Consider the following 24,376-nt stretch of genomic DNA (forward strand, 5'->3'; position numbering starts at 1 on the left):
AAAACATTTTAAAATTAAGATCCATAAACAAATGGCATAGATTTTAGGTACCAGTGAGCATAAAAATCTTTAAAATAGACAGAATTCACACATAAAGTGGACAGACAAGTCAGTGGTGGTTTTGGTGGATTAAAAGTCAACACTCCATTTTGGTACAGTGATCACTTTAGATAACATGACCCAGATACTCATGATGTCCAAAAAACAAAGATGCTCTGAGGGATCCTATGAATAAGTGTCTCCATGAAAAAGCTTGCATTAAGACCATTCTTGCACTGCAGTGACGGAGCAGTTTAAACATACTCCCTCTGTCCCAGAGAGGATGGCTGTGAGCTGGGCTCACTGCTAAACTGCTGAGTAACTGGGTACTCTCTGGTGTGCCTGCCAGAAATACCGCAGATGTAACCACCTAGCCCCGCAGGCTCCCTGCTCAGCATGCTTGTGAAACCTTGTGATGACTTTCTGTGGTAGGCAGGAAAAATGGGGGGGTAGCACAGGTGTCACTGTTGGGCCAAGTCCCTCAAAGACTGATATGGCAATGACTAACTTCCAGGCACCAATAACTATGCCTTGTATGCACGTATCATGGTTGTAGGGAAGTAAACAAAGCAGAGCCTGTGCAGCCCATCATCAGGCAAAATAAGGTAAAATGCAAAGGGAAGAAAGGAATCTTTTTCTGTACCCTTCATGGTATTTTTTCCTATGTTTTTTAACGGTTTTTGTTGTTTGGAGTTCCAAAGTACTGCCGAAACTAGTACAATTACGTTGTATGAAGCTACTGCAGTTATATTCATTATTTCTGATTATCAAAAAGAACAGCTTTAATCTCAAAACATGTACTGACTGTTGAGGAAAAATCTAGGGCACAAGAAAATTCAGAATAAGTTTAAGCCACGAGGCAATGACAGTTTCTTCTTCATCTATGAAAGAGGATTTCTTTCATGTATCCAAGATGATACCATACTGTTCAGCTTTAAAACTCAACAGCTTTTTCTTCTAAAAAAAGAAGAAAACTCTCAAATCCTTCCCTAAAATATTAACTAGTAAGTGGACTGTCTTAAGGTTCTCTGAATCATCTCTCGGAAGATGCCATGTCTTCCTAAGCCACACTGCTTCCAAATATCGTTGCCAAGTGAAAGGGGAACTGGCACCCACATTCAGTAGTGGCATTTCATCAAAATTTATCTCAGCAGCAGTAAATGTTATCACTTTGGTCAAGCCAGTATATTGCAATTTAAACATTTCAAACTTTAAAAATATTAAAAATAGATAATTTTTGAAGATGCTGAATTTTGATTTATTTCCTCAAACTACTTAGAAATACATTCTATAAACTTTTCTTCTACATCTCTCACCTGTTTATGCCTCTTGTATTAAAGCCATCAGTATATCACCTCCTACTAAACAAAATTGTCTGCCATAGATTGTATGAACAAGGACCCTAATTCTGCTGTACTTCCTATGAATTATTTTTCTTCCTCTTCCAGCCACTGCCATCTTCCTTTCATGATTCTTGCCTGTTAATGACACCAAAATGGTATGCAACACAGAGATAAATTGTCCTCAATGACTGTGATTACAGATTTTATAGTATTCAGAAGTCAAACCTAAACACTTCTTTTCAGTGTAAAAAAATGATGCTTAAGGAATGCTGATTACAAATATGTTACTGTTTTAAATTGGGCCTGTGGAGAACTGCATCAATTTATCCTTCACTCTCCTTATGCATGGAAATCACTGTTGATTATAAACATTAAACTATTGGTATGGTTTGAATTTAACTCTATGCTGGAGTAAAAAGACGCTATTCAGCTTGCCAAAATTCCTGTTGTTTTTATATTAAGGGATACGTTTTCTTTTTTTAATTCAGATAGTTTTTTGTTTTAATAGTGCTTAGACTTTGCCTAGCAAGTACTATCAAATTCTTTAAAAGACAGAATTAGCACACTTCAAGGATTAAGTTTGAATTTAAATATTTAGCACTTCTCATAAAAGTGACCTAGTTTCAAAAATATTATCAGTAAAATTCCACATATGGCCACAAAGCTGCGATCACTTTCTATGCATGATTACTTATATCATGAGCATTTTCAGATCTATTTTGAGAGAATCCATGAGAAAAACTAGAAACATGTTTCTCCACATGCAGCTTTTAGGAACCGATTTAGGGAATTTCAGAAATATGTAATCATACAGGAAACTTGTCTTTAAACAGCTTATGAATTCCAATTGATCCTAGGGACTAGACCTCTCTATCTGACTGTAAACTCCATTTTGCATGTGGTTCATGATCCTTTCAAGGACTTAAATTTCAGAGGATAGTGATACGTGGATGCTGTATCACTCTCATCACCATGTATCACTGATCTGGTTAGTGGTTAACCAGGAAGACTCCCATTCCAAAAAAGTGTCTTTGATGATGGCCTGGCTGAAGCTAATAAAAAAAAATTTCACTTTGAGTAGCTAGGTTTGAGACTGAAAAATTCTCAAATGACAGGAAATAGAAATCATTGCTCTGGTCTTGATACTGAAGAACATTACAAAACTGGAGTTTTAGGAAAGTATGTATTACTTTTACCATGAATTTTGACAAGCGTTACTACCAGGATCTTCAAAGGGGCTTGTCTGGGCAATGGCTGGAACTGCATCACAGAAGACAGGATGGGATGCCATTCAGAGGGACCTGGACAAGCTCAGGAAGCGGGCCCATGTGAACCTCAGGAGGTTCAACAAGGCCAAGTGCAAGGTCCTGCACCTGGGTCAGGGCAACCCCCAGTATCAATACAGGCTGGGGGATGAAGGGATTGAGAGCAGCCCTGCAGAGAAGGACTTGGGGGTACTGGTGGACGAAAAGCTGGACATGAGCTGGCAATGTGCGCTCACAGCCCAGAAAGCCAACTGTACCCTGGGCTACATCAAAAGAAGCGTGGCCAGCAGGTCGAGGGAGGTGATTCTGCCCCTCTACTCTGCTCTGGTGAGACCCCACCTGGAGCACTGCGTCCAGCTCTGGAGCCCTCAGCACAGGAAAGACATGGACCTGTTGGAGCGGGTCCAGAGGAGGGCCACAAAAAAGATCAGAGGGATGGAACACCTCTCCTATGAGGAAAGGCTGAGAGAGTTGGGGTTGTTCAGCCTGGAGAAGACAAGGCTCCAGGGAGACCTTACTGTGGCCTTTTAATACTTAAAGAGGCTTATAAGAAAGATGGGGACAGACTTTTTAGTAGGGCCTGTTGCGATAGGACAAGAGGTAATGGTTTTAAACTGAAAGAGAGTAGATTCAGACTAGATAGAAGGAAGACATTTTTTACAATGAGGGTGGTGAAACACTGGAAGATGTTTCCCAGAGAGGTGGTAGATGCCCCATCCCTGGAAACATTCAAGGTCAGGTTGGACAGGGCTCTGAGCAACGTGATCTAGTTGAAGATGTCCCTGCTCATTGCATGGGGGTTGGACTAGATGACCTTTAAAGGTCCCTTCCAACCGAAACCATCTATGATTCTGTGGTTCTATGAAGAGAGGGGAACAGAGGGACCCCCAGAGCGAGCTTCCTTGTGCGCAGGTCCAGCCAATGGGGACCCAAAGCCTCCAGTCTGGTAGGTGCTGGAACGGGGAGCTCAGCTGTGGTGGAAACCTCTGAGCTGGCCTACAACCAGTATGCACAGTACACATACTAGTCACCCCAGCAGGATTCCTGGAGGAAGCACGTTTGAGGATTTAGCAAATTACTGTTTCCTTAATTAATGTCAAGTTGCCTGGAGAGGACAATAATAAGGTGATACGGTACGTTATTGAAAGGACAGGTTGCTGGATCCCAGTCACACTTTTTCAGGGAGGGAGAAGGCTCTAAATGCACATGAAATAATGACAGACTATAAGGAGGGTAAAATGAATACGCAAAGAGTTGCTCCTTGAGGGTGTCACAGAAAAGGACTGGGGTGAATTCTTGACAGTGCACTTCAGGACACTTTGGGACAAGGGTGAGCCTGCCACACTTCACGCTGCAGAGGGGCTTGTAAGCTGAAAGAAGTGGAGCTAAGAGCCAAGAATCATATGTACTGAATCTCTGATCATTTACTTCCATCTGTTAGGAGCATATCATTAATGTCTATATTTTCCAGTTTTATTAATGGCATTCCATCAATCATTTGTTCTCCTATACAATACCAGTGGCTTTGTAAGGGTTGACAAATGTACTGTACTTTGGATACTTATGATCCTATAAAAATACTAAGTACTAGTACAAATACAAAAGCAGGAGAGCAACGTGTTATTTTAAAATTATTTTTCCTTTAAATACATAAGTGCAGGAAATGAGTTTATAAGGAAAATCATATATATGATAGCAGTCACAATTAAAAGAAAATCAAAAAGTTGGCAGCCCTGAAGTCATTAATTTACTTTTGAGACTGATTCAACAGTAAACATAAAGAAAGATGTGAGAAGAAAGATAGAGTTCCTTTAAGACTGTTTTAGAACATTTCCTAGAAAAGGATACAGTCCATTTTAGGACTAAACCAGCTATGTATAAAGACGGAGTAGTGGCAAAGATAACACCATTCTGAGAAGTCCCTTCTTGTTCCTTGGGAAAAAAAAATTCAAGCTTGTGATTCTTTATTCTTCAGATGACAATAGCTCCTTCTGTTATCTTCCCTGCAGTGCTCTGTACAATTTCCTCAGTGATTTTCACAAATCTGTTCCTGAGCCAGACGTGCAAGTATGCTCCTGTCCTCTTCATGCCTCCTGTTGTTTTAGTAACTGAGCTATGGGGTAAAGGAGAGGCTTGTAGAGCAAGACCAGAGAGTTCCTTTCAAGGGAGGAGTCACTTTTTTTTTTTCTATCTGGTTGAAATCTATGTTTTCTACAGAAAAGTGCCATCATTTGGAAATGCATTCCTGATGCACTCTAGTAGCAGTGAGAGAAATGAAAGCCACAAAGAAAAAGTTCAAATGAAGATCAAGCTGAAGGTTTATATCCACAAAGAGACTGAGAAAGAATGTCAGAAAATGCAATCTGTCTGACAGAAATACATTTTTTAGAGAAATCTTTGAAATGTTGACAGAATTTCAATTAAAAGGAAGGATCCTATCTTACCTAAATGATATAATATGGCAATGCTCAGTACAAACAGCTGAGCTTTGAAAGTGGCAGGTCTTGATAAGAAAGAGATAGAAAATGTGAAAAAGCTCTCGGGTAATAAATCACAGCCTTGAACCTACAGAGTTACTACATTTATCAACTAGGACTAGTGAGATTCGTTGGTAAAACACAAGACTATGATATGTGAGTATTTATCTCAGCAAACAGTGTCACTGTACTATTTCTATTACTGACTATGCAACAATAGTAGGTTATACCATCACTAGGACAACGACAGTCTAACATACAGCTTCATATGTAACAACAATTCCACACTGAAGGACATATCAACTAGTAGATGAAATTCTATGGTTGCTCAATCCTCAGGGCAAACCCACGTAGCATAAGGAATATGTGAAATGCTGGCCTTCTGCACCTACTCGTATTTTCTTCTTACTTGGTGTATTTAGACTGGAGGACTCCTCATGCCTCAGGTTTCCTGGGATACAAGAAACAAATTTGGACCACAGAAACAAATTTAATAATTAGCTTAATTTTTCCAAATGCCAGTTTAGATTAGAAAGGCAAGTTTATTCTAGCAGAAATAGGACACTAGAGATAACACTAGCATTAATGGTCTTGTGTTGTCTAGCTCCATGGAGGTCTTGTTGAATGCTGATGTTCTAGTTGGGGGGCATAACTCCACACAGTCCTGATGTCCTAACACCAGTCACACTAGTGAGATCACTCGTCTAAGTGTCATTGGTCTAAGTAAAAATCAACTTGTAGAGGACATCTTAATTTTGTATTTTATCCAGGTGTAGTGAGCATTCTCTTTCCACACAGCAACAATATTTAACTAGGCTTATCTACCAGGCAGCTTCCTGGATCTCGTGGTGCTGAGCCATCCCCTTGGTACAACTTGCTTCAAGCTGCCGTTTTGTCGCTTATTCAAAATCAGGTTTTCCCATAGTCCTCCACTGTTACTACCACAGTCCTCCAATGTGGCAGGTGCTTTGCAGTGACCCAAGTTTTCTTCACAAATTATTCCGAGGCTAGTGCTTTATGCTTGTGTGTGCAGTGACAGGTCATTATAAAGGATTATTACAAATAAAATATATTTGTGTGAACACACTGAAACTTCATGCAAAAAAGCTGTATGTTGTTGACCATGGGTCTGCTAACTGCCATCATCATCCAGAGTCATTCTGTTTGCCTCTTGTTTGGTGAACACTGGGACATTGTGGAAAGATGGCTTAATAAAGATGTGACAAGCTGTAAGGTAGTAACACAATGAAGTTATGGGGCACATAACTCTGGGGCCTGTAAAATTAAATATCTAACTATAAACCCTCATTCTCAGACTGTTTAGTGCCCACAGTTGCCTTCATTAGACCTGTAAGTATTAAATACTTCAAAGATTTTTTTTTTTTTTGAGCAGGATTTTTTTAGTAAGTGATCACAGCTGAGAACAAAAAGTTACAGTTCCTGTAAGACAACACCTGGAGATTAAACACCATTCTCTAAAATGCATGGCAACTTCATGGGTTGCAACTTGCACAGTGGAAGCTCATATGTCCCCCATTTCATTGTTTCTCAGTATGTTGGGTTTTTTCACTAATTCTTTCTTCTCTGAGGATGAACAATTTGCAAAAAACTTCACCTCTTTATGTAAACCTTTTGTAGAAGGAAGTTAATATAAAGAATTTGTAAGTTATGAAGGGAAGAAAGTTACAGGATAGGGATTTTATTCTCATCATAACTGGGTTCTGTTGTTTTCCTATTTGCTTTGTATTGATGACTGTTGTTCTGTGAGCAACAGAAAACAAATTATCAGGAAAGTTTCTGATATAGGCATACATGTACTGCATATCCTGGAGTTGCCTGGGTTTGCCTGGTTTTGTCTCCTGTTTCTCGTTTCCTTAGTTGAGGTTATAACCTCAGAATTAGAAATGAAAAATGATAGTAACTGTAACAATCTCAGTAATTACTAAGTAACTTCATTTTAATGCCCCTGAAGGGCACTTCAGTGGTTTTGTATGTAATTATTCAGAAAAAAAGCCTCCACCTCTTCTGCCAGCATATTGAAAGGCGGGGATTCTTTCTTCAGATGCCTTGGTACAGACATGCCCAAGTTATCAGGTAAATCGTATGGGTGGTGGTTGAACACATCGTATTAAACTCATCGCTAAAATTAGAACAGCCATGAAGTTCAAATGAAATCTCTTAATCGAAGCGGGGGAGAGGGTTTAGGCAGGAGAAAAAAGATTTGTCACAAATACAATGGAAATGTAAGGCTGCGAGGATCTGGAAGAGGTCATCTAGCCCATCCACCTGCTCAGAGACATCTCTAAGAGAGACTTAATCTCTTCTTGAATCACCTTCACTGGAGAATTATGACAAACACCCTGTATAATCTGATTCAGTGCTTAACTATGCTTAAACTGTGCTTAAACAGAAAGGTTTTTTTCCTATAATGTACCCCACAGCGCCCTTCATGAACACATCCAGCCTGCACCGGATGCCTGCTTCTGCACGAGCATGAACACTGGGTTGTATTCAGCATGGTTACTGTATAAACCAGGGAAATTTTCAAGGCACTATTACATCCTAGAGTAGTACATTTGAATATTTGCCTTCTCATCTAACATTGTCATTATCACATTTAATCTTGTTGATATATTAATTCTTGGGAATTGTAACTTACTTCCACACGCCCAGTATATCAATAGGCTGCTTGTGCTAGACCAGCCTGCCTGCCCAGACAGCCGATGCCATCCAAGTACCCTCTTTTCAGCTCATGTAAGAAGCAGTATAGGACAAAGTTCCTCAAGTTTGGACAAAGCTGCTCTTCGAGGTTACATTTTTGAGGTAATCACAATACTATCTACACTTGTGTGCCTCTTTGAACTGCTTGCTCTTTTCTACCAGCGTGTTAAGAAGAAGAAAGAATGTAACTTTTAAAATGAAACTGGGAAAAAAACCACGTCTTGTGCACGGGCTTTTCAAGGCACTCTACGGAGTATTGTTATCAGTATGTCCAAAGGGGGTAAACTGAAACTTGCTTATCTTTCACAAGCCCTTCTACTACTTGCCTGAATTTTCATCAATGCTGCACTAAAAAAGTGAAATTTAGTCATAACTTTGCCAGAGGAAATAAGAAAAATAAGAAATTATCTTAGGGAAGGCTCTGGGACTCAGATGACAGTCTACAGCATTCCACAAGTACAGATCCTGAAGTTTAATAACCAGAAATTAATATGAATATATTTCTTTAAGCAGAAAGAAGAGAACAACCTCAAAACATTGCCTACCCACTTTCAGAGCTAAACATAAAAAGCAGTTTTCTCCCCAATATACTTTCACTATGTGTGTACTACTTAGTACAAGTGTAAAAAGTTTAAATATATTTAAATATATTCCAGTAGTTGGATCCAAAATATTCTAGTCTCATTTCTTCCTTCATGCACTTGATTCAGTGAGCTTGGAAACATTTGAATTCAATTATGAACATTCAGGTGAAAGAACTGTACACTAGATGCACAGTATATTGAGGCATGCTGGTATTTCCAAATAATTCTTCCCCTTTGACGCCAGCAGCTGTCTCTGACCATAGCCATGCCATGCCTTTCAGCCAGGTACCGTGTCTTCGCCAAAGGCGCTTCTGTCCACAACTCGATATGACAGCTTTTGTGCCTCCAGCTTCAGAGAGACCCAGAGCTCCTGCCACCTCCTCTGAGCAGAAAAGCACTCACCCAAGAGTCTTCCAGAGCCCTTCCACACCAAAGTGCAGTCTCACCTCATTTGTATTTCGACCTTGACGGATGTCTGTGCCATGGAATCCATTCCAATGCCGCTGATTTCTTAGAAATAGGTAGGATTTCAGTGTTTATCCATGTCACCTGCCATAAAGAGCCCAGGTTCTTTCAGTGGGTTGCCTTCCTAGTCATCGAACGTAAAGGCATCCTTGATTTCAAACCAAGTTAAAAAGCAGTTCAGCTGTAACTGTGCCTAGGTTAACACCTACTTTGACAGGGAAGTTACTGCAGTAATTTCTTCCCTTCATAATATTTCTTCCTCATTGCTTTGACAGCGTAAGAAGCAGTAAGACATTTGCCTAGGGACTGGAAGACAGTGGGGTTATTCAATTTTGTAAGCTCCACCATTTCTGAAATCCAGGAAAAAGGAACACACTTTGACTATACCCCCTTATTTATTATATAGAAAAATAACATACGGGCTGGCTTACAATAGAAGACAGGGCATTAATAACTTTTAGTTTTTCTGGTTATTACGAGAAGTAATTACAGTGTCTGGGATTTTTTTTTTTACTTTAAGGACAAAACATTAGTTTTCCTGTGCTCATAACTCGTAAGAGCTCCCTAAATATAAATAGCCTTTGTTATGTTTAACATATCACATTGTTATGATACTTTTAAAAATCTTTATTATGATAAATGCAAGCAACTTAATTTGTCAAATGCACAACTGATCAGAATAGTCTGCATATATCATTTCTGTCTAGTTGCCAGGGTGAATGGATAGGAAATGCAGTCAGATTTGCAAGGGTATAAAAACTGATAAATCTTTTCCATGCATTAATCCATTTGCAAGCAAATTTCTTAATTTTTCCAAGGAATCTGTCAAGCAAGAGTAAACATTTATTTTAATCAAATTATTAGACAAAAATTGCATTTTAAGAAAATAATTATATTTAGTAGTGTGTTTTATAAAACAACTTTTACCATCTCTTTTTGTTTTTTAAGATTTGATGCAAGTTTGTTATATGGAAAAACACAGGGAACAAAAATGCACCTGATTGCACCAAATTCTCTCTTGTAGGAGGGTAGGGATGAACAGTAGAGTTTTAATGACTTTGATTAAAAAAAAAGTTGCCTCGCTATTTTTACTTCATAGAAGTATGCATCACTATAGTTAGAAATGTGCTCCAGTTGCACAGTCAGGGTACTAGCAGAAGGATGTCTACTGTCAGAGGTCTGTACTAGTGCTTAGAAGGAAGATTGGGATTGTTGTATGACCGTACTTATTTCAAATGTTTTCTGTCTTCCAGGATATGTGGAATCAAATCACTAACTGTCTTCTTTTAGAATACTCTTTTAGCTTGAATTTAGGTCCTGACTGGCTCATGACTGAGAAACTGCAAATAGCTCTTTTCATATGTTTTCCACCTCTCTGTTGTATGTTGAAGAATGGGCATATTCAGGACTGAGTTCCATGTCCTCTGGGTGCACTGCACCCTTTTGGGTGTTGTCATAGTATTATGCAATGTAGTTCTAGCTGATTACACAGAGGTTACACCGGATTTATGAAAGGGCATTAAAAAGGAGTGAAATCATAAACAAGCACATTGACAATCTATATGAATTCAAATTTCAACATTAAAATGTGCTAAAACATTGTGAGTTACGATAAAAATACCTCAGGTATGACTATCTGATTTTGCTAATACTGTGCACTAATGATGCAGAAATATATGGAAAGTTACAGGATAACTTCTAAGAACAAGTAAAGAAACCATTCAGTTTTTCCAAGGCAGATTAGGTCTACACGACTTGTTGCAGAAGCCTTACTGGTGGGGCACAGACAGGATGTAATTATCACATTAAGCTACAAGGCAGATGCATTCATGCTAAAGTTATTTTCACAGGTAATATGATACAGGTTATTTCCTTCTGACAGAAAAGTTACCTTGGATAGCAGAAGGATGCAGGAAATGGCTGAATAACCTGACTAGAATACTGTTTTACCACAAACCCGCTGAGATTTCCCTTGAGGATTTGGAGAGGGGAGAGAAGGGACAAAAGAAAGAAGGAAGAGGAGGATGAAGACTAAATATAAATATTCACAGTATAGTTGTTCTGGGCTTACCTGTAGGCAGCAAATGGCTTGGACAGAGATCAAGGTTCATCTGCTTTTGTTCATGTTTTTTTCTGAAGCAGTTTGCTATCTAGTGGGAATTCTGCCTGTGTTTCATACAATCAATAGGAAAGCATAATGAAACATGACCCCAGATACATAGCTGCCTTGGGCCAGACACTCAGCAGCAGCATATAAAATGAATAAGACAATATGTAATGTATGTGCCAGAGCCATAATGACCACACTGCTGTCTACTGCAATAAACACATCCAGCTTTGTTATTCTTCAGTGCTTCTATCACTTTGTGACTTTTGAACCAATGTAGTTTTTCTGGACTGTCATTTTAACCTTAGCTACGTGTTATGACTAATCCAGCCAATGTGCACAAGTAGCTATGAATATAGGGAAGGGCAAAAGATGTTGTCACCGTGGCTACAAATATAGGGCTGGAGTGAAGGGGATGGCGAAAAAGGGAGGTGTGCTTTTCCCTAACATGCTTTGTTTCCCTCATGTCTCCTGCTTTGAAGAGACCAGAATACATTCACACTCTTCTTCACTTTTTGATTCTTTAACTAGTATCTAGCAATGCTCCACTCTTCTGCATGCAAAAGTTCCTTAGGAGTGCAGCTCATTCTGCAATAATAAAGCAATAAGTGAAATAATTATTTTATTTGTATACTTGCATTTGCTTTAGGGACAAATTTGCTCAATAATTACTTTTCTTCATGTTCTTGGCTGACAATCCAAACCAGTAGAACTGTGCCAAAACTGCTATATGTGGAGTGAAGTTCTTCACAATGGCAGAGGTCAGCGAGCCTCACATTTTCTTACTACCTTTGGCCTGATCATGCACCCTTATGCCAGCCCTATGCATGCTGCTAGAACAATTCTTACACGATCTAGAATTACCTTGAGAAGCTGCATGGAAATAAAGTAATAAAAGAAAAGTAGCTAGGATTGCAAAAACATACAAACAGATCTCTTTAGCCCTGTTCATGCAGATGAGAGGCTTTTAGAAAACCTGACCTTTTTAGGGAGCATACAGACAAGCGACCAGAAAAGCCACGTTAGGAGTCATCAGAGTGCTGTGGGATGACACCAGTGACCAGCAGAGCAATTATGAACTTTTGCTTAAATTTGCTCTGTTAGCAAAACACTGCTGAAGAACAACGTAATGCTTCCAATTCTCTGCACGGCATGAGTATCGGTATCTTACTGACAGCTCTATTAAGGTGGACATATGACAAGGGTGTTTGAGTTTTACAGCAACAATTTCAGCACCTGCATTCTCTCATACAGAGAAACCTATTATGCTCAGACATACATGTTTAAATCAGAAAACCTAACCATCTATGTTGTTTCTAATATATAATTAGTTAATTATAATCCCAAAAGCATTGTTACTCAAATGAGTCATCAGTTCACTTGTTGCAGATAACCAGCAGAATTTGTAGACATTTAATGTAATGGAATCTAGAATGCTTTTATGGAAGACAGAACGTTAGTTATGAAACCTTGAGTGCCCAGTTTAAAACATTTTGACTCTCAGATAAGGCAGCTACATAAAGTTGCTGTTGTGGTTTAACCCCAGCCAGCAACTAAGCCCCACCCAGCCGCTCGCTCACTCCCCCCTGGTGGGATGGGGGAGAGAATCAGAAGGGTAAAAGTGAGAAAACTCGTGGGTTGAGATAAAGACAGTTTAATAGGGAAAGCAAAAGCCGCGCACACAAGCAAAGCAAAGCAAGGAATTAATTCACTCCTTCCCATGGGCAGGCAGGTGTTCAGCCATCTCCAGGAAAGCAGGGCTCCATCACACATAACAGTTACTTGGGAGGACAAACGCCATCACTCCGAATGTCCCCCCCTTCCTTCTTCTTCCCCAGCTTTATATGCTGAGCATGACGCCATATGGTATGGAATAGCCCTTTGGTCAGTCGGGGTCAGCTGTCCCAGCCGTGTCCCCTCCCAACTCCTTGTGCACCCCCAGCCTCCTCGCTGGTGGGGTGGGGTGAGGAGCAGAAAAGGCCTTGACTCTGTGTAAGCACTGCTCAGCAACAACTAAAACACCCCTGTGTTATCAACACTGTTTCCAGCACAAATCCAAAACACAGCCCCATACTAGCTACTGTGAAGAAAATTAACTCTACCCCAGCCAAAACCAGCACAGTTACAAATATTACAATAATTTACTATTCAGAGGTAATTACATGAAAATCAGATTTTTATATCTAATAAAGCAGTGGGAAATATATTAAAATATTTCATCTCTATGAGTAAGGCGGTTCTCCTATTTTTATCACTTTCTGATACTATTGTATAGTGCTATTACTCATGAAGTGCTGTGTCCAGCGGGCGGTAGTTTTAAATAGCAATACAATACAGATGAAGAGATGCTTAAAAGGAAAAAAGAGCAGGAAGGGATCTGTGAGACAGCTCAGCTGCTACTGTTTTCACGAAGGTACTGAACTGGACAAGAAGAGTCTATCAGTCTAAGTGGGCAATTGGGACCTCAAACTACTTCAGGTGCTTCTCGCATATTTACTGATTCTTAAGTGGAAGACATAATCTATTATTAATTTTGCAATTGTTTTGTATACTGCAACAGGTTCTCCTGATGACCTGAGAAGCTACAGTATTATGGTGGCTCCTTTTAAAAATTGTTTCTATGTAATAAATATGTTGACGATTTTTTTTTAATCTTTCAAGCAGCCATATGTTCCTTTAACCTGACTGTTGACTGCCCTGCATACACGTTTAATACCAGTTGCATTCATGCAACTAGAAAAATATTTTCCGAGCTGAGCTTTAAAAAGAAAACATTTCATATCAGTAAGATTACAAACATGTACTGTGATTAAGCATATTTGTTCACTAGTGCTGTGAAATAGTTAAAATAATTGATAATCAATGACTATTAAGTTATCAAGGAGGTAGACTGACATTCATAATTTGATTTTGACATCAAAATACAGTGAATTAAGAATTCTAATTCATACAATTGTGTCTGTGTGAAATGCAAGCAGATGCTAGTACTTGTTGAAAACTGAAGAATTCCTGCTAACAGTTGAAACATAACTGTTGCATGATCATTTTCCACTATTTCTGATATCTTACTAATCCAAAAGTTTTGAACTGTATGCCAAAGGTTCAGCAATTGTATTATTTGTCTGTATTGTCAAGAGCACCATGTACTGACGCATAGAAAGTAGACACGTACCACTCTGGGAATTTTGCAAACATTATTTTAGAAACCACGAATATACTTTCTAAAAAATGGTCAGAGAAAGCCTATGTTAGTGGGCCAATAAAATGGAATACTCTATATCATACAGTTTTCCTGCACCTCAGTTAAAAAATGTATAACTAAATTTTGGACCTCAAAGCTTTTGTTCTTCTATTTAATGTTGGATTTAATATGTATTGTTAACTGAAACTATGAAAGACACATATATTTAGATTATTAGGTAAGAAAGACCTGGTACTCAGGAGTACAGTTTTGGATGCTTTTTCTTCAAAAAAAGCAACACTTGCTTAAAAAAAAAAATCAACTATTAGAGATCTTTATTTGCATAAGAAAACTTCCTATAATGCTCTGCCATATTTTAAAAATATTTGAATTTATTTACTACTACTGCTGTTCATTTTCTGGCCATTGCTGACTTGCTCTATGAAAGCCTCCATGTGTGCTTTACAATAACAAAAATCTCAGTTGTCACAGAGCATACATCAAAATAATAATTTTGGGTCTTATTTTCATGAGTCAACTTCAAATTTGTATTTAAAGTTTAGAACATTCTTAAAAGATTTGCTTTACTAAGGCCAAAGTATTTAAAAAATTTGAGGATTTACTCCAGATTGATATGTATTTAAGTTCTATTTTATTTTAGAGTATCACCTGATTTTGTAAATACTCATGGTTCTGTACATGTTCCTAAGATACAACTTCTTTACCTCAGTGGGATGATTTGTGTGTAAAAGTAATCATCTATTTCTGTACCGACAGGACTTAAATAATTTTCCAGAAAATTATACATAATTTACCTCTCAAATTTTTCAGTTCAACCTTTATGGAATAGACAGAGCAAATAGTATGAAAAATAATTTATCATTTCTTATTTAACTATTTCAAATAAGATGCTTTTCAATTACTCTGCATCTAATCTTAGCATCTGAATGTTTTCATGCAGCAGAAAAGGTTTAATCAAATTGATCATAAATATAACAATTAAACAGAGACCAAGCAATGGCTATCCAAGTCTGTCATAGGTACTTCTCCAAAAGAAAGCTGAACTATAAAAGGTATGTCTATGCAGTAGAATTTGTGTAAAAATGACATTATAAAACCTTCAGTTCAAGTCATTGAAATGCCATGGAATTATAGTGGGTAGAAGAAACTTTTTTTTTTTATTCAAGTTAGTCCCTTCCTAATGTAAGTCCAACACATTTGTTGCATTTTGCTTTTATTTCAAAAATATCTATAGGTGAAAAAATGGCGTATCTAATTGTTATAATTAAAAGAGGCCTTCTTAAAGGCACTGGACTCTTTGTGGTATTACTTGCATCAGATCTTTTTCAAAGAGATATTTGTTCCCAGTGTTTGTCAGTAGTCTAAATTAAATAGACAGTGACTAAACTAAAAAGCCAAAGTAGTTTTGATGGACATATCTTGATACCTTTATTAATATAATTCCACCATAACCATAGTAAGAAATGCCTTCCATGAATAATGTGATGCGGACCTAAGTTTCTCATGTAAAAAATGAAGGTGGGCAAGGATAAGACAGTAAGACCCAGTTTTTAAAAGTGTTAAACTTTCTCTCTTAATTTTTCCTTAACACTTCATGAAAAGGGTCATTTATATCAGTTAGAGCCAATACAAGTAGCAAGCAAGTTGCACAAGAGGGTTGTTGCTGTTTGTTTTAACTTTCTGTCAGTTCCTCTTCTGGCTCTTTTGGTCCGTGTACATAGAATCACAGAATGGTTTGGGTTGTGTCCTGGTTTCGGCTGGGATAGAGTTAATTTTCTTCCTAGTAGCTGGTATAGTGCTGTGCTTTGGATTTTAGTACAAGAATAATATTGATAACACCCTGATGTTTCGGCTGTCGCTAAGCGGTGTTTACATTGGTCAAGGACTTTCCCCCCCCTTCAGCTCCCCGTGCTCTGCCAGGTGCCCAAGAAATGGGAGGGGACACAGCCAGGATAGTTGATCCAAACTGACCAAAGGGCTATTCCATACCAGATCATGTCATGCCCAGTATATAAACTGGGGGGAGTTGGCCAGGGGGTAGCGATCACTGCTCGGGGACTGGCTGGGCGTCGGTCGGCGGGTGGTGAGTGGTTGTATCTTTTTTTTTATATATATTTTTTCCCCCTTTTTTCCCTCCCTTGGGTTTTGTTCCTCTCTCTCTCTCTCGTTGTTTTTTTTCCTTCTCATAATAATAATAATAATTATTATTATTACTATTATTTTGTTCCAATTATTAAACTGTTATTATCTCAACCCACGAGTTTTCTTACTTTTGCTCTTTCGATTCTCTCCCCCATCCCATCGGGGGGGGGGGGGGGAGTGAGCGAGCGGCTGCGTGGTGCTTAGCTGGGGCTGGGGCTAAACCACGACAGTACTTTTTGGCGCCCAACTTGGGGCCCGAAGGGTTTGAGATAATAACAGATTAACCAGAGAGTATTAAGGAATTTAGATCTGTTAGTAGTTGTGGGACATGATATTGATCCATTTGTTCCTAGCATTGGTTTACCTGATCTGCACCATGCTCATTTTTTTGCTGTACATGTTAAAGATCGGTGTTGGTTTTTGCAGTTTGCTGTGCTCTGCTTTAATTGGTGATGTTTTGCCTGTAAGATCTGTTATTAAAACAGTGACCTTGGGTTTATTTTGGTATCTAAGTGCTGTACTGAAACCGTTACCGTATGTCGGATATCATCTTACGGAGAGAATTCGCAATTATACTTCTTCCTCTGAGAGGTTTTTTATGGAGGAAATACAGAATGGCACCTTCACTACTTTCTTCTACAATGCTTCCTCCTTCATTACAGTAACTTTTCAGTATTTTGAACAACCTTGGGTAGTTAAGATACTTGTATTGGTATTGCTTGGGAATATTGTTTCAATCTTGTCCAGGGTTAGTAAGCAATTTAAGAATATCATCCAGAGGTCTGCCCCAAGGCTGGATAGTTATGAGTGGCAGGGTGTGTGGGATAGCATGGGCAAGTACCTAGGACGGTGGGCACCTCCAGTGTTTTGGAACTTCACCCCTGAACAAGTGCAGAATCCTGAAAAATTAGTAGAATATTTGGAAAAAGTATGCTGTGACTCTGGCAATTCTAAGGAGATACAAATCATTGCAATGTGCTGGGGTCTGGCCCATGCCTACCGAGCCCTGTTCAACGCTACTCAGAACCCTCAAGGATCTGGTGACAAAACGACAGGCACTGCGGCTGCTCCGATTACCCCTGTGACAGGCACTGCGGCTGCTCCAGCCTCCCCTGCGACAGGCACTGCGGCTGTTCCGATTCCCCCTGCGACAGGCACTGCGGCTGCTCCGATTCCCCCTGTGACAGGCACTGCGGCTGCAGCTGCACCGAACAACTCTGTTACAAGCATTGCGGTTCAAACAGGGAACGAACCCGTGTCAGTATCAGTCGCCCCTATACATAAAAAGAAATCCTGGAAGCGAAAGTCAGCTCGTTTAGAAAGGGAAGATGAAGGAGCAGGGCCATCACAGGGAGAGGAAGAGGAAGAGGAAGAACTCGTAAATGAGACGGAAACCACCCGATCCCTATCCCTGAGTGAGCTGCGAGATATGCGAAAAGATTTCAGCCGTCGTCCAGGGAAGCACGTTGTCACCTGGCTGCTCCGATGCTGGGATAGCGGGGCCAGTAGCCTGGAATTAGAGGGTAAGGAAGCCAAACAGCTGGGATCCCTTTGTAGGGAAGAGGGCACTGACAAAGCGATTGGAAAAGGGGAACCAGCCCGCAGCCTCTGGAGGCGACTCCTGTCAGCTATAAGAGAAAGATATCCCTTCAAGGAAGATGTTGTATACCGCTCCGGGAAATGGACCACCATGGAGAAAGGTATCCAGTACCTGAGGGAATTAGCTGTGCTGGAAGTGATTTATGGTGACCTGGACGACGTGCGGTCACCCATAGATCCAGACGAGGTCCAGTGCACAAGACCCATGTGGCGGAAGTTGGTACGAAACGCACCACCGTCGTGTGCCAACTCACTGGCAATACTGACCTGGAAAGATCGAGACGGTCCAACAGTGAATGAAGCTGCTAGTAACCTCCGAGAATACGAAGAAAGTATCTCTTCCTCCTTTGTCTCAGCTGTGCAGGAACTGTCCCAGGAGTTCCAACGGTTCAAAGAGGATTTGTCCTACTCCCTACCTATACGGACCAGTGTCTCAGCTATTAGGAGTCAGTGTTCCTCTGCTCAAGAGAGAGGATATAGAGGGTACACACCATGGGGCACCCTATGGTTTTACTTGCATGACCACGGAGAGGACATGAGGAAGTGGGATGGAAAACCTACCTCCACCCTAGAGGCGCGGGTACCTGAGTTGCAAGGAAAAACAATCACCAAAGGGGGTTCTTCCAGGAAAATTGCTGCTCTGGTTTCCAGTGGACAGTTCCCCAGACAGAGTAAAAGGGCTGACCTTACTCCTGATTTTAATGAAGAAATTCCTGACTCATATACACAAGAAATGGGTAATGAATATTATGACCAGGATTAGGGTGGCCCTGCCTCCAGCCAGGTGGAGGAAAGGGACAACCGGGTTTACTGGGCTGTGTGCATTCGATGGCCTGGCACATCAGACCCACAGGAGTATAAGGCTCCAGTAGACACCGCTGCACAGTGTACCCTAATGCCATCAAGCTATATAGGGGCAGAACCCGTCTGTATTTCTGGAGTGACAGGGGGATCCCAGCAGCTAACTGTATTGGAGGCCAAAGTCAGCCTAACTGGGAATGAGTGGCAAAAGCACCCCATCGTGACTGGCCCAGAGGCTCCGTGCATCCTTGGCATAGACTGCCTCAGGAGAGGGTGTTTCAAGGACTCAGAAGGGTACCGGTGGGCTTTTGGTATAGCTGCCTTGGAGACAGAGGAAATTAAACAGCTGTCTACCTTGCCTGCTCCCTCAGAGGACCCTTCTGTTGTGGGGTTGCTGAGGGTCGAAGAACAACAGGTGCCTGTTGCTACCACAACGGTGCACTGGAGACAATATCGTACCAACCCAGACTCCCTGATTCCCATCCATGAGCTGATTCGTCGACTGGAGAGCCAAGGAGTGATCAGCAAGACTCGATCACCCTTTAACAGTCCCATATGGCCAGTGTGAAAGCCTAATGGAGAGTGGAGACTAACAGGAGACTGTCGTGGCCTGAATGAAGTTACGCCGCCCCTGAGTGCTGCCATGCTGGCCATGCTGGAACTGCAATACGAACTGGAGTCAAAGGCAGCCAAATGGTATGCCACAACTGATATTGCTAATGCATTTTTCTCGGTCCCTTTGGCAGCAGAGTGCAGGCCACAGTTTGCTTTCACTTGGAGGGGCGTTCAGTACACTTGGAATCGACTGCCCAGGGGTGGAAACACAGCCCTGCCATTTGCCATGGACTGATCCAGACTGCACTGGAACAGGGTAAAGCTCCAGAATATCTGCAATATATTGATGACATCATCGTGTGGGGCAACAGAGCAGAAGAGGTCTTTGAGAAAGGGAAGAATATAGTCCAAATCTTTCTGAAGGCCAGTTTTGCCATAAAACAAAGAACCTGCACAGGACATCCAGTTTTTAGGAATAAAATGGCAAGATGGACGTCGTCAGATCCCCATGGATGTGATCAACAAAATAACAGCCATGCCTCCACCAACTAGCAAAAAGGAAACATAAGCTTTCTTAGGCGTTGTGGGTTTTTGGAGAATGCATATTCCAAATTACAGTCTGATCGTAAGCCCTCTCTACCAAGTGACCCAGAAGAACCATTTCAAATGGGGCCCTGAGCAGCGACAAACCTTTGAACAAATTAAACGGGAGATAGTTCATGCAGTAGCCCTGGGGCCAGTCCGGGCAGGGCAAGATGTAAAGAATGTGCTCTACACCGCAGCCGGGGAGAATGGCCCTACCTGGAGCCTCTGGCAGAAAGCACCAGGGGAGACTCGAGGTCGACCCCTGGGGTTTTGGAGTCGGGGATACAGAGGATCCGAGGCCCGCTATACTCCAACTGCAAAAGAGATATTGGCAGCATATGAAGGGGTTCGAGCTGCTTCTGAAGTGGTTGGTATGGAAGCAGAGCTCCTCCTGGCACCCCGACTGCCTGTGCTGGGCTGGATGTTCAAAGGGAGGGGCCCCTCTACACATCATGCAACTGATGCTACGTGGAGTAAGTGGGTTGCACTGATCACACAACGGGCTCGGATAGGAAACCCCAATCGCCCAGGAATCTTGGAAGTAATTATGGACTGGCCAGAAGGCAAAGATTTCGGAATATCGCCAGAGGAGGAGGTGACGCGTGCTGAGGAGGCCCCACTGTACAATAAACTACCAGAAAATGAGAAGCAATATGCGCTGTTCACTGATGGGTGCTGTCGTATTGTGGGAAAGCATCGGAGGTGGAAGGCTGCTGTATGGAGTCCTATACGACAAGTTCCAGAAACTGCTGAAGGAGATGGTGAATCAAGCCAATTTGCAGAAGTTAAAGCCATCCAGCTGGCTTTAGACATTGCTGAATGAGAAAAGTGGCCAATGCTCTATCTCTATACTGACTCATGGATGGTGGCAAATGCCCTGTGGGGGTGGTTACAGCAATGGAAGCAGAGCAACTGGCAGCGCAGAGGCAAACCCATCTGGGCTGCAGCACTGTGGCAAGATATTGCTGCCCGAGTAGAGAACCTGGTTGTAAAAGTACGTCACGTAGATGCTCACGTACCCAAGAGTCGGGCCACTGAGGAACATCAAAACAACCAGCAGGTGGATCAGGCTGCTCAGATTGAAGTGGCTCAAGTGGATCTGGACTGGCAACATACGGGTGAATTATTTATAGCTCGGTGGGCCCATGACACCTCAGGCCATCAAGGAAGAGATGCAACATATAGATGGGCTCGTGATCGAGGGGTGGACTTAACCATGGACACTATTGCACAGGTTATCCATGAATGTGAAACATGCACTGCAATTAAACAATCCAAGCGGTTAAACCCTCTGTGGTATGGAGGGTGATGGCTGAAATATCAATATGGGGAGGCCTGGCAGACTGATTATATCACACTCCCACAAACCTGCCAAGGCAAGTGCCATGTGCTCACCATGGTGGAAGAAACCACCGGATGGCTGGAGACATATCCTGTGCCCCATGCCATTGCCTGGAACACTATCTGGGCCTTGAAAAGCAAGTCCTGTGGCGACACGGCACCCCAGAGAGAACTGAGTCAGACAACGGGACTCATTTCCGAAACAACCTCATAGACACCTGGGCCAAAGAGCATGGCACTGAGTGGGTATATCACATCCCCTGTCATGCACCAGCCTCTGGGAAAATTGAACGATACAATGGACTGTTAAAGACTACACTGCGAGCAATGGGTGCTGGGACATTCAAACATTAGGATACACATTTAACAAAGGCCACCTGGTTAGTTAACACTAGAGGATCTGTCAATCGAGCTGGCCCTGCCCAATCAAAACTTTTACGTACTGTAGAAGGGGATAAAGTCCCTGTAGTGCACATAAAAACATGCTGGGGAAGACAGTCTGGGTTACTCCTGCCTCGGGCAAAGGCAAGCCCATTCGTGGGATTGCTTTTGCTCAAGGACCTGGGTGCACTTGGTGGGTAATGCGAAAGGATGGGGAAGTCAGATGTGTACCTCAAGGGGATTTGATTTTGGGTGAGAATAGCCAATGAACTAAATGGTATGATGTTAACTGCTATATAATACTGTGTGTCATCACTTGTATGATTACTATACACCATATCAATGGTATGTCAATAAGGATCACCCAGATTAGTGAAGAATGAATTTCGATGAAAGCAAGCAAAGTGCAGTGGTGATGGAACCAGAACTGGCTTCAGCATGCAACAATCCAACACCACACACCATCTCTTCTGCCATGAAGGACTATTATGACAGATGGAGCCCAAAGTCATGGACTAAATGAACTTAATAAACATTTTAGAAGGATGGCCCATAGACCAAGGGAATGATAACTGTGTGTACATATATAGATACACATATCAAGAGACAGGAAAAGTGGTGATTAATTGTATTAGAAAAGGTAGAACCTGGGCATGACATAAATGGTATAGAATAAGGGGTGGATACTGACCTGGTTTCGGCTGGGATAGAGTTAATTTTCTTCCTAGTAGCTGGTATAGTGCTGTGCTTTGGATTTTAGTATAAGAATAATATTGATAACACCCTGATGTTTTGGCTGTCGCTAAGCAGTGTTTACATTGGTCAAGGACTTCCCCCCCCCTTCAGCTCCCCATGCTCTGCCAGGTGCCCAAGAAATGGGAGGGGGCACAGCCAGGATAGTTGATCCAAACTGACCAAAGGGCTATTCCATACCAGATCATGTCATGCCCAGTATATAAACTGGGGGGAGTTGGCCGGGCGGTAGCAATCACTGCTCGGGGACTGGCTGGGCATCGGTCGGCAGGTGGTGAGCGGTTGTATAATTTTTTTTTAATATATTTTTTCCCCCTTTTTTCCCTCCCTTGGGTTTTGTTCCTCTCTCTCTCTCTCATTGTTTTTTTCCCTTCTCATTATAATTCATTATTATTATTATTATTGTTTTGTTCCAATTATTAAACTGTTCTTATCTCAACCCACGAGTTTTCTTACTTTTGCTCTTCCGATTCTCTCCCCCATCCCACCGGGGGGGGAAGTGAGCGAGCGGCTGCGTGGTGCTTAGCTGGGGCTGGGGCTAAACCACGACAGGTTGGAAGGGACCTTCAACCCCCTTCGACCTTGGGTTGGATCATGAGTTCCAACTCCCCTGCCATGGGCAGGGACATCTTTCACTAGATCAGTTTGCTCAAAGACCCATCCAGCCTGACTTTCGTGGTTTAACCCCAGCTGGCAACTAAGCCCCACACAGCTGTTTGTTCACTCCCTCCTGGTGGGATGGGTGAGAGAATCGGAAGAGTAAAAGTGAGAAAACTCGTGGGTTGAGATAAAGACAGTTTAATAGGGAAAGCAAAAGCCGCGCACACAAGCAAAGCAAAGCAGGAATTCATTCACTCCTTCCCATGGGCAGGCAGGTGTTCAGCCATCCCCAGGAAAGCAGGGCTCCATCACACGTAATGGTTACTTGGGAGGACAAACGCCATCACTCTGAACGTCCCCCCCTTCCTTCTTCTTCCCCAGCTTTATATGCTGAGCATGACGTCATGTGGTATGGAATAGCCCTTTGGGCAGTTGGGGTCAGCTGTCCCAGCTGTGTCCCCTCCCAACTCCTTGTGCACCTGGCAGATTGGGAAGCTGAAAAGTCCTTAATTTAGTATAAGCACTACTTAGCGACAACTAAAATATCTCTATATTATCAACACTGTTTTCAGCACAAATCCAAAACATAGCCCCATACTAGCTACAATGAAGAAAATTAACTCTATCCCAGCCAAAACCAGCACACTGACCTTGAATGTTTCCAGGGATGAGGCATCCACAACCTCTCTGGGAAACCTGTTCCAGTGTCTCACCACCCTCATCATAAAAAATTTATTCCTGATCTATCCTACCCTCTTTCAGTTCAAAGTCATTACCCCTTGTCCTGTCACTACAGGCCCAGGTAAAATGTCTCCTTCTGTCTTTCTTATAAGCCCCTTTTATATATTGAAAGACTGCATTAAGGTCTCCCTGGAGCCTTCTCTTCTCCAGGCTGAACCACCCCAACTTTCTCAGCCTTTCCTCATAGGAGAGGTGCTCCATCCCCCTGATCATTTTTGTGGCCCTCCTCTGGACCCGCTCCAACAGGTCCATGTCTTTCCTGTGCTGAGGGCTCCAGAGCTGGACGCAGTGCTCCAGGTGGGGTCTCACCAGAGTGGAGTAGAGGGGCAGAATCACCTCCCTCGACCTGCTGGCCACGCTTCTTTTGATGCAGCCCAGGACATGGTTGGCTTTCTGGGCTGTGAGCGCACATTGCCAGCTCATGTCCAGCTTTTCGTCCATCAGTACCCCCAAGTCCTTCTCTGCAGGGCTCCTCTCTCTACATGTACATGTATACTTATATAAAGCCTGTAGGAATTGGGAGCCATTTCTTGACTCTGACTTGACAGGTATCATACTGATTTCAGTATGAAACTGGCAGTGGAGGCAGGGAGAAGACGTGAGGCGAGGAGGGTGATGGGCTGGGTGGGAGGGAGCAGCTCCCAGGCGGGTGGCGCGGCATCAGCCATCATTACG

General features: G+C 42.0%; 1 protein-coding gene across 2 annotated transcripts in view; it reads left to right on the top strand.

The window, feature by feature from the left end:
* The window catches only part of IPO11 (importin 11), a 268,429-nt gene that overhangs the window by 78,142 nt on the left and 165,911 nt on the right, over positions 1-24,376 (top strand). The gene's annotated exons all lie outside the window — the stretch shown is intronic.

Source organism: Mycteria americana, chromosome Z, assembly GCF_035582795.1.
Source record: "Mycteria americana isolate JAX WOST 10 ecotype Jacksonville Zoo and Gardens chromosome Z, USCA_MyAme_1.0, whole genome shotgun sequence".
In the NCBI taxonomy this organism is placed as follows: domain Eukaryota; kingdom Metazoa; phylum Chordata; class Aves; order Ciconiiformes; family Ciconiidae; genus Mycteria; species Mycteria americana.